This window comes from Otolemur garnettii, unplaced genomic scaffold, assembly GCF_000181295.1.
Source record: "Otolemur garnettii isolate 467f Iridium unplaced genomic scaffold, OtoGar3 scaffold00017, whole genome shotgun sequence".
Classification (NCBI taxonomy): Eukaryota; Metazoa; Chordata; class Mammalia; order Primates; family Galagidae; genus Otolemur; species Otolemur garnettii.
The window spans coordinates 23,671,703-23,689,758 of NW_003852412.1; positions in this window are offsets into that span (position 1 = coordinate 23,671,703).

The following is an 18,056-nucleotide window of genomic DNA, read 5'->3' on the forward strand; positions in this document are numbered from 1 at the left end:
TCTAACACTAACTACCCAGCATTGGCGCAGACCCCACAGGTTAGGAGCTCGGTCCCGTGAGAATCTCCCCACTGAAGATGCCAATCACAAGTCCCAGGTCACCACCTTCACGTCTGACCAAACAACTATCAATTCAGGGCACCCATGACCCTTGCTACCATGACTCATAGAACTCTGAAAAACATTTTACTAACATTTTAAGTTTACTATAAAGCAGAAGATTCAGGAACCATTCAAGACACAGGAAGTAAAATGGAAAGGAGGCATAGAGCCAGGTGTGGAGGACGGGGGTGTGGAGCTCTCGTGCCTCCTTTGGCTAAGCTCCATCCAGCACTTCAGGGTTTCACCGACCAGCAGCTCTCCAAGCCCTGTGGTTCGGGGGACTTTATGGTGATTTCATCGTGCAGCCATTTTTGTTACACAGTAACATCAGAAGGTAGTTTTTTTCGAGCTACGAAACTGAGAAGCAACTTGTTATGCTTTTAATGTTTTTGTCCTCTCCAAAATTTATGTTAAAACCTAGTCCCCAACCCTCTTATCATGTGTGGGTCTTTCTGGTGACGAGCCTTGATCCTGACTCCATTGAGGGGCCCCCAGCCACCAATCTTCTCTTTTAAATATCAAAGACACTCTGGACACTCTGGAGATCCCAAAGGTTTTAGGAGTTATGTGCCCTAACTGGGGCAAAGACCAAATGTACACTCTTACTAGATTCCTCGTGTCACCGTGTGACAGGTCTTTTCTTTGCTGTCTCCCATCACCAGCCTGTTACCTCTACACTTTCTGCAGTCTTTCTCTCGGCTTCTCCAGACACCTCTCCAAGCCTGGTCGCTCCCAGTTCTTCCCACAGCTGTTGTCCCTCAGGTAGGGCCCCTTGCTTTGGAGGAAGAGGGGAATTTGCTGACACTGCTTGTGTTCTGTTTCCGCAAGAAAATCTCCCTCCCAGTCCTTTCCCACAGCCCCAGCCACCCTGCAACACTATTTGGCCAACCATGTTACTCTTCCAGTTTCAAGTATTTCTCCCCCAACTTGCATTTTATTTAGTTTGTGTATTTTTCTTGGTATCCTAGTTTTATTGGATGCTATCAAGAGTTACATTTTAGTTATCATTTTTGTTGTTTCTACTATCACCTGGATTCCTCTAGCACTAATTTTAAGTTACTATCTCTGTTTTCTTACCATGTATCATCCAGGATCCTTCAGTATAGTGTGATAAAACTGATAGCCAGATCTCTGGCAGGCTGTAGAAAACTAAGGGACGCTTCTGAGCCTATGTACGAGATTAAATAGAAGGAGCCCTGAGCAGCTGAGGGAGGTCAGCCATCTGAGACTGGGGAACGCGCTCTGAGCCGGAGGAGATTAGACTTAGAGGGTGCATCTGCAGAGTGGAAACAGACAGCTGAAAATAGCACGGGATGTGTTATTTATGAAACCGGTAGGCACACTCAGGCCCTCCCAGTTCCTGTGGAGGTAAATAATCACGGCTGCAGCTAAGGCAGAGCGCCTTCCCCCTGCCAGGCCCCGGCCGCAGCGCCCTCCCTATGTCGGCCACAGCTCCAGATCCCCTACTCTTCACTAGTACCTTACCTGGATTTGTCAATCATTTTGAAAGACAGAAAAGCTGACTTTTAAGGTGTTCTTAAGTCAGGACTCTGCTTCTTTTCGTCTCCAGGAACTCATACTCCAAGCCATCATCATTTGCGCAGCAGTGTTAGGGAGATGACACATGTGCCACAAGTCAACAGGTCAGGGAGTTCTGCTTTGCTCTTACATATGAAGAACAAGCAACTCCCTGGGACTGTGGAAACAAATAGGTAAGAAATCCTCGTGGAAGATTTGTATTTGAGTGAGAGAGTAAATGATCTACTTTACGACAGCAATGATTTGATGTGATCCACATTTTAAACAGAAAACCCAGTTAATTTTCTTTCTTTTAAAATCAAATTAATATTAAAAATGTAATGTCTATAAACTAAGAGCCATACCTGTTCTATATGCTAATATAACTTTCTTTTTTTCTTTTTTTTTTTTTTTTTTTGAGACGAAGCCTCAAGCTATCCCCCTGGGTAGAGTGCCATGGCATCATGCTCACAGCAACCTCCAACTCCTGGGCTCAAGCGAGTCTCCTTGAGTCCCAAGTAGCTGGGACTACAGACGCCCGCTACAACGCCTGGCCATTTTTTGGTTGCAGCCATCATTGCTGTTTGGCAGGCCCGGGCTGGGGATTCAAACCCGCCACCTTAGGTGTATGTGGCTGGCGCCTTAGTCACTTGAGCCACAGGTGCTGAGCCTAATATAACTTTCATTTGTGCTCTATAAGAGGCATAAAATCTTGCTTCCTTGAAATGGCCCTATAACTAAAAAAAATGAGAATTTTTTTTTGAGACAAACTCTCACTATGTCACCCTTGGTAGAGTGCTGTGGCATCATAGCTCATAGCAACCTCAAACTCCTGGGCTTAAGCAATCCTCTTGCCTCAGCCTCCAGAGCAGCTGAGACTACAGGCACCTGCCACAACACCCAGCTATTTTTTGGTTGCAGTTGTCATTGTTATTTAGCTGGGCTTAAACCCGCCAGCCTTGGTGCATGGGGCTGGTGCCGTAACCACTGTGCTACAGGCGCTGAGCCCAAATGAGAATTTTTTAACAACCACTAGTATGTGACAACCATCTCTGACTAATTAGTGCCATGATCACAGGAGATGCAGACACTCCAGAGAGAATTCATGTTCTTGATAACAAATTACTAATCTGTCTCTCCCTCTGCCTTAAAAAAAAGTATTTTCAAGAAAGGTGATTTTTTGCGGTGTCTGAAAACATTATACTTGGAGACCCCTAAAAAATGATAAATGATTACTTTGGTTCATATAATAAAATGTCCTAAAATCTCTTAGGGAAAGCTAACAGTCTCAAAATTTTAAATTTCTGCTCATTAAAAAAAAAAATCATTAAGAAAATGAATAAGCAGACCTGTAATCCTAGCACTGTGGGAGGCCAAGGCAGGAGGACCCCTTGAGCTCAGAGTTCAAGACCAGCCTGAGCAAGAATAAGGCTCTGTCTCTCAAAATTAGCGAGGCCTTGTGTCAGGTGCCCATAGTCCCAGCTGCTTGGGAGGCTGAAGCAAGGAAATTGCTTGAGTCCAAGAGTTTCAGATTTCTGGAAGCTGACACTACAGGACAATAAAGCAAGACTCTTGTCTTGAGAAAAAAGAAAGAAGAAGAAGAAAATGAATAAGCAAACCAAACACTGGGAAAAAATTATATTTATAATATGTACATCTGATAAAAGTCTCAGGACATATAAAAACTTTCAAATAAAAGGTAAGTAAGCTAATAAAAAGTGAGTGAAATCTTAAACACCTCAAAATATATTAACAAATGGATAATAAAAAAGGTTTAAATGTGCTCAATATTATTAATATCTAGGAAAACATAAATGAAAACTCTAAGAAGGTATCATTCCAAACACACTAAGATAACCAAAATAAAAAAGAATGATAATATAAAATGTTGGCAAGGATATAGAGCAACTGGAATTCTTATCCGTTACTCATGGGGTGTAAATAGTACTACCATCCTGAGAAATGCATTGACAGTTTCTTACTAAGGCAAACGTACATCCACACACATACATCTTTATCCAGGAATTTGACCCGTAGGTATTTACTGCCCCCAAATTAAAACACATGCCCACAAAATGGCAGGAATATCCATAGTCACAAACTGAGAAATAGTTCAAATATCCATCAACAGAAGAATAAACAAATTATGATGAATTTATACAAGGGAATACTCTTCAGCAATAAAGAGGACTGATTTCTGAAGCACATACAGCATGGACAAAGTTCAAAAGCCTTATGTTGAGCAAATGAAACAAGATTCTGCTAATTCCATGATATCTTTTATCTAAAGTTCAAGAATAGGCTGATGACAGATTCCAGAAAGTGACCAGCTCGTCAGAGGTGGGAGAGAACGACTAGACTGGGATGTAAGGGAACTTTGGAGGATGGAAATATTATCTATCTTGTCTGTGGCAGTGCTTATGTACATGGACACAAATACCAGTACTGATCAAAATGAACACCTAAAATACGTGCATTGTATTGTATGAGAACTCCACCTCAACAGAGAAAAAGGAAACATCAGCCATGATCACTTTCCATTCATTTATTTACATAGTTTTGGAATAAAAGGAAGCATTATAATATATTTTAACATTTGTACTCATTTGGATTCAATTTATATCCTGCTGGCAAGGATGTTAAAGTTGATTATTTTTTCCATCTATAACAAAAGGAAAGATTATAGCATCCAGAGTGATCCTCAAGCTTTTTGGTCAATTAGGAAACAAAGCTTTGTTCAAATTTTTGAATGTTCAAATATTCTATGAGCATGCACATGTACCTAATTACAAGAAAACACACAGTCACAGGCTGGATGGACCTCAGGGATTTGGAACAGGCCAGACACAGAAGGACACAGAAGAACACAGACCTTGGAGCTGGTGAGCCTGCCCTCCCTCAGCAGAGGGGCTGCGTCAACCCCTCCGCTCTACACCAGCTGCCACCCAGCCGACTCTCACGTTCTGGGCTCTGAGTCTTTTGCCTTCTGCTTGCTGGTGATTTCTGCTTGCTCATAGCTTCTGCTTGTAACTTCAGCTCACTCAGCCTTACTGTTGCTAATAAAATAACTCCCCTTTCTCCATATATCTTCAGTATAATGTCCCCAAATAGAATATCTGAATTGGCCTAAATAGTCAACATCATCTGTGCTTTGATAGAACTTTCACACAAAATCACCTCATTAGGCCCTTCACTAGACAGACTGTAGACTAGCTGCATGGAGGCCCCTGTCTGTCCTTGAGCAAACAAGCTGTGACATGCAGACAGGGGAAGGGGACCCATCATAGCAAGACCCAGGTTGAGAAGCTGGATTTGGCTTTTCTCTCAACAGACAGCTGCTTACATAAGCAAAGCAGTCTTCTCTAGATGGTGCAAAATTGGTAAGAACTGTGATTGGCCCATCAGATGTTGTTATTGCTAAATAATCAAGAAATACATCTGAAGACCATCGTGGCTTTTTTGGAGGATGTAGGGGAGAGACTGACAGGAAGAGACATTTCCTGGAGATGATACTGAGTTTGCATTGAATACCCTGAAACTCATGGGAGTGACATGAAGGATTTTAGTGTTCTCTTGGAAGGGGCTTACAAAAAGGAGACTGGAAAGCAGACCTAGAGTGAGACCTTAGTCACCCCACTGGAGTGAGGGGTCGGTTAGAGTGATGTTGGAGCCCAGAATCACGTGAGACCCCCTCGGCATCAGAAACCGTTGTAAGTACTCGGAGTTCCTGGGACTGTTAAGTTGCGCACACGTTATGAGGTGGTGAGGACTAGGATACACGTGGAGTAAGTATTTGATCACCACCCGCCTCGTTCTGGAGTCTCCTTTACTCGCTTCATTATTTGGCCTGTTTGTAGTTCTTCACCAAGTTATCCAGATAGAATCTGGTTTGAAAATGGAGCACTGATGACTATTTTAAGGGAGAAAACAAAGCCCTGCCCGCAGGGGTATCAGCCTCTGCAAGGTGAAATTAACTCCAACTAGTAGGAAGAGGCTGGGAGACAGCTCTCTAGTCAGGCACCTGGGGAAGAAAATGTAAGTGTCTCTAGACCTGAAGGGAAAAACACATCTCTGTTACCCCCTGGGTGTCACTGGTGAGCCAGGCAGCCCTCAAGGGTGGAGGTGGGGGGCACGGGTCTGCCCCCAGCACCACGCTCAGAACCACCTGGCAGAGGCGGCTGTGTCTCCTGCCACCTGTGTGCCCCAGGCGCCCACCTGTCTCACCTGACTCCACCGGCGTGGGCACACAGCACCTGCCATGGTCATGTATGTGTCCACGTGACTGGACCTGGACCGCGGAGCACCCAGACAAGACTTTATCTGCGGTGTGACTGTGAGAGTGTTTCCGGATGACATTGGCATTTGAATCAGTCGCCTCAGGGAAGCCTCTCACCCTTCTCCTCCGTGAGAGTGGGCCGGGCCATCTGTTGAGGCCTCAAGAGAACACAGGGCCAGGGAAGGAGGGCTTCAGGCCTTTCACCCGCCTCGCTGTCGGAGCCGCCACACTTCGTCTGTCTTGGGGCTGAGATGTCCGGCTCCCCTGGTCCTCAGGGCTTTAGATTTGGATGGAATTACACCACCAGCTTCCCTGGGTCTTCAGCTTGCACACGGCAGAGGATGAGTCCATGGGACTTCTCAGCCTCCAGAACAGTGTTAGCCGATTAAGGTATGTATTGGCTCACAGGATTTTATGTATGTACACATCCCATTGGTTGTCTGGAGAGTCCTGAGTAGTAAGAACCTAATGTGCACATGTAAGGGTATGTACTGCACCCTGTGGGTGAGGGCTCTGCTACAACTTGAACTTTACCTTAGAAACACAACAATGTATCCTGATTGTTTGTACCCTCATATCAATCTGAAATTTTTTTTTAAATTAACAAAAACTGACCTAGAAATGGTCAAAGCATCTCCACTCCTGTTTTGAGTTTACACCACTCTGGTGAGGTAGGTGAGCCTTTATCATCCTCGTTTCACAGATTAGCAGATGCAGGTTCTAGGAAGGTAAGCAATCATCCCAGCCACAGGGGGGCATGAATTGCGAGGAGGGATGTGACCCCAGGGCTTCTGCCCCCACATGCAGTGTTCCCCTCACAGCCTCTCACCCACATGCCCAGTGGGAGACAACTCCAATGCTTGCAAGTAACAGCAGGGGACACTCTGTAGATCTTTCTGGGTAGATCTAAGATCAATAAGAGGCAGATACCAGGAATGCTAGGAAGCCCCTGACTTCTGATTTCTTGTCCAACAAAGATTATAATGCATTTGATTTTCTATATATTTGCCTTCTGAACTCATCCATCTATTCATCCAGTCAATAATCACTGAATGCTAAAGAAAATGCTTCATGTCTGTTAATTGAACATATGCCTGCAAGTTCATGGGGGCAAATAAGAGATGTGAATTAAAACTAAGTGGATTTCCATTTGCAAGAACATTCCAGTGGATTAAAATCAGTTGACCTAAACCCACACGAATGATCCACCAAAGTGATTTCACAGTACAATACTACATGCAATTGATACTTGATTTTTGTGAAAACTTATTTTAAAAGTAAATTAAATAACTACATGATTTTAAAATATGAACAAAAGCATTGTTTAAATTTCCAAAGAAATTCATCACTCATTAGAAAAAATGCATTTATCTTCAGAGTCAAATTACACTGGACCAAGACTTCATAGACTCAATAATCTAATCTAATATTTAAATAGATAATATTCCCAACATGATTTCTTCACATATAATTGATACTTTCTAAAATTCTCATTCATTTATTTTTTAACTCATTTAAAAAAAAGAAAACTATAAAACTCCTGCTCTGAGCCTTGCTGGATACCAGGAACACAACAACAAATAAAAATTTTTTTTTATAATTCTGTAAAATCCCTCCCCTGTGGCAATAACACTAAGGGAGGAGGCAAAGGAACAGAAATGAAATAAGTAGCATGTAAAGGATAGTGGGTGGTAATAAATGCTGAGGGGGGAAATGAAGGAAGGAATCCAGGGAAGTAGCTGCAATTAGAAAGGGTGGCCAAGGGTGACACGTCTGCCCAGGAAGGTCGCATGCCTTAGGGATCCCCAGTCCCAGGCAAAACAGGATCCTTGGTCACTCTAAAACTAACTGAGAGGCTCAGTGCCTGTGGCTCAAGTGGCTAAGGCACCAGCCACATACTCCTAAGGTGGCAGGTTCAAATCCAGCCCAGGTCCACCAAACAACAATGATGGCTGCAACCAAAAAAATAGCCAGGCCTTGTGGTGGGCACCTGTGATCCCAGCTACTTGGGAGATGGAGGCAGGAGACTCGCTTGAGCCCAGGAGTTGGAGGTTGCTGTGAGCTGTGAGGCCACAGCACTCTACCCAGGGGAATAGCTTGAGGCTCTGTCTCAAAAAAATAAAAAATAAAACTAACTGAGAGGCCAAAGAGGCACACTCTACAGACACTATTTGAATGAAAAGAACATTCCTGGTGAAGGAGACAGTAAGTTCAAAGGCCCTGAGACAGGAAGGTGCTCAGGAAGTGAGAGGTGAGAGCAGTAGAAGCTGAGATGGGCGAGGTGTGACCCAGCAAGGTCCTCAGGAGGAGGAAGGGACACTCTCAGTGCCACTCCCCTTCCTGAGAAGAAACACACTCTGGACTCAGGCCCCTCTCAGCAATGACTCATGATACTTCTGGAGAAGCCAAAGAGCAAAAGGGGACAAGAAGATGAGTTGGGGAAGAGGAGGGACAAAAAATAAGCCCAGCCCCAAACAAAGGCTCCATCCTGCAAATCCATCTCCCTTCAGGCGATTTTAGGCTGAATCCTTGAAGTGCCTGTGCATTTATCCCATCCCTCCATTTTTTCTTCTCTGATCCTGCTCGACTAGGCTCCTTCTGTTTGTTGACAACTCAGGGTTTTAAAGTTAGTACTACCACCAGGCATTCCTGCTAATGGAAGAAGTCCAAATTCTATTTGGCCACGAATACAATTACACCCACAGAAGTGTATTTTTGCTCCCAGCTTCAGTCTTCTTTTTGCCAGGTAGATAATTTATACAGAGCTAGAAAAAGATTGTTTGGGGGCAAATGACACAATACATTTGTGACAGATAGACACAGCCTCCTATGTGCCACCAAGACAATAGCAGTTCACTTAACTTTCCAGCTCCCGTTTCAGCATCCTTTTGAATTTAAATGGATTGATATTTCTTTGCCACCTACTAGCACAAGAAGGGTGTCATGAGGACACTTTTAAAATGCTTTCAACTACCCAGATGAAAGATACTTTATGAGTGTGTGCGATGCTGTCACGGAGCCTTCACTCTTCCTGGCCCTATTTATGTGTCTTTCCTTTTTATTTTGCACAAACATAATCATGCCGTGTACCCATTGTCTGCACACTTGGCAAATTCGCTAACTAGACGCCCGTGTGCTCCTTCAGGTGCATCATCCATATTTATTGATAGTCAGCCAATAAACTGGGGCAGTGAGGCAGCCTGTTTGCTGTTTTTATTTTCTGCTGCTTTAGTTGCAGATGAATTAAATTGTCTCTCAGATGTTATCAGCAGCTGTCAAAAGCACACCTTACTCAAAGATCTATTTTGCATTCAGAAAGCACAAAATCACATAACATAAGTACCTCCAGCGGCAACCTCAATAGCTCTCTGTAGCTGTTTATTGAAGGCTAACTAGACAATCACCAAATTCTTAAGGTGGTTTCTGGGGGCATTCCAGGAATGCGTAACCAGCATATGACATATATGATTCCAAAGAGTCCCAGCAATGCCTCTTCCCCTTAATGTATTTTCCTAAATAAATTCCCTCTAAATAATGGAAGTGGGCCCATTAGCAGTGCTCCAGGCCTTGGGTAGTGGCTTCACAAGTAACATGAGTCCTAGACGCTCCCACATGAGGAGAAAGTTTAGGTTGGGGGGAGGGGTAAAAGTGCAAAAGTGTAACCAGAAGAAATACAACTGAGGGAGATTGGGCAGCCCATCACAGGATGGGTGAGCTCCTGCCCGATAGGAAAATGAAGAGCAAAAGGGCCAATACCATATTTCAAACAGCATTTTTAAAAAATATTTTAAGTCATTCAATTTCTGCAAATTCACAATTGCTTCCTTGCTAGAACTCATAATCTAGCAAATAGGTATTCTTTAGAAATTGATCAGTCATGTGTTTAACATAGTGGGGATTTGGGGTTGTGTTGTTCTTTCTTTTTCTTTTGTTTTCTTTGTATTTTGTTCTCTTTCTTCCAAAACAAGAGAGAGAGAAATATTTGACTAGCAGACACATAAGGAAGAAACAAAAAGTTTGAGTTCCTAACCTGGTTGTTTCACTTGAAATTCCATTAACCTCTATACTTCCTGATTTCCTCATCTGTCAAATGGTTATACTGTAACCAGCCTTCCCTCAACCCAGGGTGACTCCTTCATAGGAGATGATGGATACAAAAACACTTTGGAAAATATGTTACAGTGCACATATTAGGTAGAAATTATTATTTTCTAGTAGTATTTGAAGTATTAATTTTATTTTCCTTTCTGTCCATCAATGGTTGCCCTGAATAAACTTGCAAAAACAAACCTCTGCATCTGCTTATGCAGTGGCACGCTGCCACCACGGGGGAATAGGTTTATCTTTGTCCAGCCTCTGGCAAGCACATCACTCCACCCTGTGTAGCCAGAGGGAAACAATAGTCCTGAATAAAAAATAAGGGTCAATCGTGCAATTGACATTCCCTTCTTCTGGTTCAGCCATCTATTTGTCACAATGAAAAGCCACAAAACTCTACTTGCATAGGAAATACAAAAATAAATAAATACAGAGGAAAAAGAAATGAGAAAAACCTGAGCAATCATCACAGATTTTCCCTTTGAGGGAATATTCCTCAGTCTGTGTTTTAAGAAGGTATTTTTTATTAAGGTTTTTTTTTGCAAGTTTCCCAATATATAACCTTTTAATGATGTAACCTGCATCTCTATAAATTATATACCATGTGTCAGAATCAACTGCTCTTAAAATATTATCAAAAGTTGCTAAATATGTTTTGCACATTCCTTCCTAACTCTGTTATATGGTAATTGATACACAGCCCACAAAACATCTAAAAATACTTTTACAGAAAAATAAATGCCTGTGATTTCTTTCTACTCTCTGATAAATGTGGACCACAGAAACCAATGTAGAAATTCATGAGTATCATTCAGGAAGTGAAGGAAAGGAAAGGTAAAACAGTGGTCTCCACCACTCACAATTAGTTCATCTCTCCCAATCACCGATCCACACGTAGTTCAAAGAGTTAGAATCCATTAGAATCGTGCCTTTTCCCTCAGTAATATGAAAGTTGCTTTTTTTTTTTCCTGGGTCAGGGGATTGCTTTCCATTTGAATCCAGCAAATACAAAGACAAGGCAAACAACTTGGCCTTGCCCTGTTATTTCCCTGCCCCACATTCATTTTCCCTTCCTCCTTCCCAACGGAACGATGATTCTCCCTGCGTCTCTGTGCCTTCTCTCTGTGACTCAGGGGAGGGTAACCTGACTTCTTGCCTCTCTAAGTGTCCCTCTCCACACAGCAAACAGAACATTGTGTAATTCTCCAAACTGCTTTCGGCCCATGGTAGGACCTGACCTTAGTTATACCAGTCACACTGAAGGGAACATCTTGATTCCGTACCTGAAGTAGAGGCTCTCCCTTTCTCTGGTTGACTAAGACTATGATCTCACTTATGCGTGGTCTCTGAAGTAGTCAAACTCATAGAGATGAGGGTTGTCGTTATCAGAGGCTGGGGGGGGTGTAGGTGGGGAAAGGGGAGATGTTGATCAAGGGTACAAGGTTTCACCCAGACAGAAGGAATAAGTTTTCATGGTCTATTGCATGAGGTGATGACTATAATTAATAATAATGCATGGCATATTTTAAATATGCTTAAAGATTAAATTTTAAATGTTCCTATCGTAAAAACTTGGTAAACAATATGTTAATTCACTGATTTAATCATTCCATAATGTAAACATATATCAAAACATCACATCATACACCATAAATGTATATAATCATTGTTTTTCAATTAGAAAGAAATAAAAAGACAAGAAAAAATCTCATATAACATTGATGGCCCTAATGGTAACTATAGGAGAAAGCAGACACAGGTACCGCTGATGCTGAGTACAGCGGAGCACAGAGGCAGAAGGAACCCAGGTCTTCAAACTCCTCAGACCAGCAGTTGTATGACAAGAAATCTGCCTTCTCCTGACAATCGTGTGAAATAATTGTCGTAATTGTTTAATCCTTTTAGATTTGTTGTTACTTGCAACCAAAATCATCCTATTATCAATCATGTTCCTGCCAAATTTTCTTTTATTCTGTGCAGTTGATTACAGAGTAAACCTGCTAGGTAGGCATAAGCAAGCTCATATATGTAGTTTGCATTCTTCATAGTGAGTGGAGGTGACTAGCTCATCAGTGTGTCCACGCTGCTGTCATCAGAGGGACAGTCAATGGGGAGAAAGCTCCACGCAGCTCCATGTGAAGGCTGTCAGTTTTAGCACTTCCTTCATGAAGAAGAGAAACCGAGTTAGTTTAAGAGTGTGAGGCTGTTTCATCTTTTTGGAAGAATCTTTCCACTCTTCTCCACCTAATCTGGCCATCTCCTCCCACCCTTCAGGGTTCCATTTCACCACATCGTCTCCTGGGAAGCCCTTTAGCCTTTTTGACCCATAAAGACCAGACTAGATGCCTTTTCTGAGTGTTCCCACAGCACTGTCAATTTGGTAAATACCTTTGCATTGGTTTGTGTTCCCCACTAGCATATAAGTCACCTCAGGGTTGGGGTGGTGTCTAACTCACTGCTATGTCCATAGTATTTGGCATACTGCCCCTGATCATAGGTGCTCAGGAATTATTTGCAGAATGAACACTGGTCCAGAACGCCTTGCACAGAATGAGACAGAGTCGCAGCATAAAATAGCCATTTCATTTAGAAAATTAAGTAGAAAACATTTTGGGAAAAAGTAAAATTTCCAAAAAGATTTTGTGTGAGGTAAACTTTGAGCATTTGTAATTACATATTCTAAACATTTTAATAAAGCCTTTGATTCATGAAACAGATACACTAGGAAAGATGCTGAAAGGTTTTTTTTTTTATTTTGAAAGTTTTTTTTAATCAGTAAATTTAGAAAGAAAAAAAATCTGGGCTTATGTAGATGCAGTGTCTGTTGCCCCACTGTCCAAGAGTTATCATCAGTTCCTTAACAAGAAACAACTGATAATGGAGAGAGGTCAGGAGTCATCCAACATCCTATGTAGGATGCACAGAAATCAAGAAATGTGAAATCTGCATGGATGGAAACAAACGAAGCCCTCCCAGCAACACCAATAAGCCAAGCAAGTTGAAACCTTCACAGGTGGATCAGACAGAAAGGTCACTGTCAATTGTGTTTCTTGGAAGGAAATAATGGACCATAACACAATCTGTCTCAAAACTTACGTAGTGACTTAGTCATTCTCAAGAATTCTGTGTTCATAAAGCCCCAGAGTAAAGAATCCTTTCTGATAGTTTGGACACAAGCAAATCCTGCTTGAATGAATGCTTTACATTCCAGATTCTGTTGCCCAGAAATGACAATTTATATCATGTATGTAACTTTTAGTAATTACCATCTTTTTAAATGTCAATCATATTACTCTAGATGTATGTTATTCTAGAGGTCAATTACTACTTAAAATGGAAACAGGGACTACCAAAATTATTTTATCATGCTGTAATTTTTGGTTGAAAATAATAATTACAAAAACTTAAGCATCACTAGAACTTAGAAGTCTCTTCCAAGCATTGTTCTAATATTGGACTTTGTTAAAAATAGAACTTGTTTTATGCCATTAGGAAATGTCAAAATTTTAATAATATAAATTGTAACAGAAGGCTTTCATTTTGCCTAATTAGAGCAAAGACATTTTTGTTTTGTTTTTAAAGTGATATTTGTATTCATGCACACCAATGCCCCAAAGAGGCCATAAAGCGTATAAAGAGCAGATTTTGTGGGAAATAAAGCAGAATAGTCATACAACGTATCTGGAGTATTTGCATTTGATTTTTATTTGATGTGTATTTTCATTTATTTCAAGTTTTCTGATGATAACAAGATTTTCCAATTTTATTTCCATTGAAAGATTATTTCAGTTGTATACCTCAAGAGTCCTCAGAGTTTTTAAAGGCCAGTAAAGGAGCCCATAATAAGGATTCCTGAGCATAACCTATTAAAAGTGAGCAAACAAACAAGCCATTGAATGAATTTATTGTGCAAGCTACCATTCCTATCTATTAAGTTTTATTGAAAATCTGTTGTGGATAGGACTCTGCCCCTGGGGTTGAGGAAGTGACAGTTAGAGACCTGCGTTTTGCATCCTAGCATCTGGAGCCTTGGTTTGTGGCAACAGGAAGAAAGAACAACAGAATCTACGAGAAAGAGCACAGAGCAAGGGCGCCAGGCCGGCCTGATAAAGTCGTAGGCCTTTTTGATTCTCTCGTAACCTGCACAAAAGTCTTGGTTCACCTTTACTGAGCACTTAATTCTGAGTTCCCTTAACTGGAATAGGCTGATCTGTTATGGCATAATTTATTGGTGTGGAAGTTCCCCCACGCCCGACACCATGCCTTGGACTGTCAGCACTTCCCTGGTGTTTACTCTGAACTAGTGAGTGCTCTGTGTGCCGCCTTAATGCCTCCCCTGAGTCCGTCCCTCAGTCTCTTGCTCTAGCTCTCTGCCCCCCCCTTTTTCTCTCTATAGGGTAGCAACCTTAGGAATGTTAAATATGGAATGATTCACACTATAAATACATGCAACCTATTTTAGAAAATAAAAGGCATGGATAGGAAGGAAAGTCTGAAAGTAGCTAATAAATTGTACCCACATAACAGAGCAGGAAGAGGAGATTTAAGGTTATCAAACTGACCGATTTAAGAAAGAGACTGGATAATGCTCCGGGAAGGACGGCCTTGGGTTGCTAACCGTCCGTGAACCCACATTTCACGGCACACCACATACACCGGAAGTTTTCTACGAAGGGAAAGAAATGGAAGAAGGAGAAATCTGACCTCAGAAGGGAAAAAGGTAAAAGTTGGCTGTAATCCAAGGCCTAAGAGAGAGGCAAGGATCACTGAGAACGGCGAAAGGGAACGTGAGAAGTTAGAAGCTTGGGTGAATCCGCATCTCTGCAGATCTATCTGCAGGAAGCAGAAGTGGATGGTCAAGTGGGAGCAGGAGAGAGGAATTTATCCCAGGAAAGAACAACATCGTCATCAAACATGGGGAGAAAATAAAGGGTAAACTAAGTAGAATGAAAGTGTAACTTGTAAGACTAACTGAATGGGATTTTGAGTGTTTACACACACACACGCAGGAAATGTCCATTTAACAAACTAAACACGAGCAGCAGAGCAGAGGCTCACCGTGGAGCTCCTTCACTGAGTGGAAGTGAGTCTTAGGCTCACTTCTCCCTTTGCTTCCTCAGACATTAATGTCAAAACCTAATATTGATATTAAATAAATCACTAAATCTTTGCTAAACTCTGTAATATGTAACTAGAAATAATTCTCTAAAGATATGTGGATAAATGTGAATACTCATAATACTTTGCTGTGAGTACTACCATAAGCACTTTTTCCTTTTCTGATATTTCAATATCCAGCGGTGTATAATTATATAATGTCAACCTGTTATGTTTGAAAATAATACCCCTACAGGGGTTGGCTTATATCACAAGATCTCTGAATATGAATGTGGTTATAAGAATTTTCCTTTTGATTATACGTATGTAAAGGTAGTTTGTTGCTATAGGTTGTGGTAATAGTACTTTAAATTTTATAGTCTGAGGATTGGGGAGATGTTACTAAAAATAAGAGAGCTAAAATTCAATAACTAGAAAGCCTAAAGTTGTGATTCTTTCTCTATTTATTATGGAGCATTTTAAAGGTACAGGGTTTTCTTTTTTTTAGTACTTCTCAAATTTTCCTTTGGTAACACAGAGAAAGATTATGCTAATATAAATGAGGCAATTACAAGAAGCATACAATTGCATAATGAACTACAGTATATGTAATTGGAGAAAAAATTATATCTAGAGCAAAGAAAAGACGGCAGTTAAAGATTGCTTTGAACTCTAATGAAAACACGCTATATTTAAAAAGATGACACAAGTGAGCTTCTTTTGAATTGCTTTCTCAGGATATAACTGAACTCATGTTTGCAAAACAGCAAGCTATGTCTGGAGTGCGAGGCTAACTCACGGCTTGGAACTCAATCTACAAATAGTTCATAAACATAACCCACTGAGCTAATCTATGACGCACAGAGGCAGCCCATCTTGATACAAAGGGTAGACCAAGGAGAAAGGACGCCTTTACAGCCAGCAGAAAGAGAATATGAGCTAATCGGTCAAAACACAAAAACCGCCGTGTAAGTGTTGGTCAGTGTATTGATTTGTAATGGAACTTAGGATGCTACAGTAGTACAGCACTCATTTGAAGGAAGAAAATATGTATGATATTTAATATAAACTTCGGTGCATGTCAGCTTGAAATTGCTAATATATTTTTTTCTCTTCTCACTTGTCAGCCTAAAACTTCTCATGTAACCCTGTATATTGATGGTTCCTTTTGGTTGCTTTTTATTTCGTTTTAATAATACATTCGAGTGGTAGAAAATTCAGAGTACCTCAGGGTGGTTCATTTTGAATGCATGTTCCAGGATGTAGTCATTCAATAAATATTTAGGGAGACCCAAATGTGGCCCAGGCCTTGGAGGAAGGGCCAGGGGCAAAGCTGTGAGTTGGACAGATGCAGGCCCAGCCTGCAGGGACCCTCCAGTGCAGAGCTGACAATCGCGTCCAGGAGGGCAGGGCTGCGAGCCCAGGAAAGGCAGAGCAGGGGCCGGCGTACCTCTCAGCGTGCTGGGGGGAAGTGGCTGTGAATAAGTGCTAAGGGGGTTGCCTAGGCAGAGGGGGGCAAGAAAAAGCGAGCCACGTGTCCTGAAGTGAAAAATAACACATGAAATGGAGCAAGGCCAGGAGGTCAGCACCGCCGGCAGGAGCAGGATCTGCTTCTGTCCTTCACTGGTACGTCCTCAGTGGCAGCACACAGGGGTCGCCTAAAAAATATCTGTTGGACGAATGTGACTGAAGGACAGAGAACAAGAAAAGTAGAACAAAATGATACTACAGGGTGGCCTGTGGCTCAAAGGAGTAGGGTGCCAGCCCCATATGCTGGAGGCGGCGGGTTCAAACCCAGCCCCAGCCAAAAACTGCAACAAAATGATTCTACAGAGGTGAGTGAGGCACGGAACATGCGGGGCCTTCCAGGGATGTTAAGAATGCTGAACTTTGTGGCAAAAATAAGGGGAAATCATTGAAGGTTCTATGCAGGGCAATCGCATATTCAGAAAAGTGTCTTTTTTCTATTATCAAATTTCATCAACTCTAAGATTCCATTGACTATAAAATACATCTTCACCTTATATGTGACTTATGAAAAACAAATGTTAATTAAACTGGGATACAAAATAGATTATATGACACGTCCTGATTTCAGAGAAGTTAAAATGCAAAATAAAAAGTGCACATTAGAACAGATAAAATACAATACGCTTAGAAGTGGGGGACTGGGTGCGGAGTGGCTGGCCAGAGGGGTGTTGTCAAGGCGGCCCTGGAGCTCAGGGTGTGGCAGAAGGGGAAGCCGGGACCCTATGGTGCCAGTTAGGATGGAGAGCAAGGGCAGGAGAGAGAGCGGTGCAGGACGGAGCACCGCCGGAACTCGAAACCGCGTCCGTTAAGAGTGAAAAAGTCAGAGCCTGGTGGACCCTGAGTGGGAAATGTTAGTGCCGAGTTCGGAGGAGAATCAGCCGTGCAGCAGGCAGCTGGGAATGAGGTCAGCGCCGCGAAGAGGCTGCTTTTTCCCGTAGGGCAGCAGTTTTGTAACCAGGGCAAGGACTCCAGCTGCACCGCTGGGGTTGAGCTGGGGATAGCGACCGCAGGAGATGGTGACACAGGTCGAGAGCTTCCTGGAGGAGGAGGTAAGAGGGCAACGAGGCCGGATGGAGGAGTGGGCGGCAGAGTCGAAAAGAGGGTTCAACTCCACACACGCTGTCCGGTGTGAAAACTCCGGACTTCGGACTAAAGTGGCTGCGAGGCTGTGAGAGCAGAGGAAGGCGCAGGTTCCTGAGCAGACCCAGGCCCCTTAACCACAACGGAGGTGAAGAAAAGCAGCCGCCGCAGAGCGCGGGACTGCCCCAGGACACTGAGCTGGCCGCAGAGCGCGGGGCTGCCCCAGGACACTGAGCTGGCCTCAGAGCGCGGGGCTGCCCCAGGACACTGAGCTGGCCGCAGAGCGCGGGACTGCCAGCAGGACACTGAGCTGGCCGCAGAGCGCGGGACTGCCAGCAGGACACTGAGCTGGCCG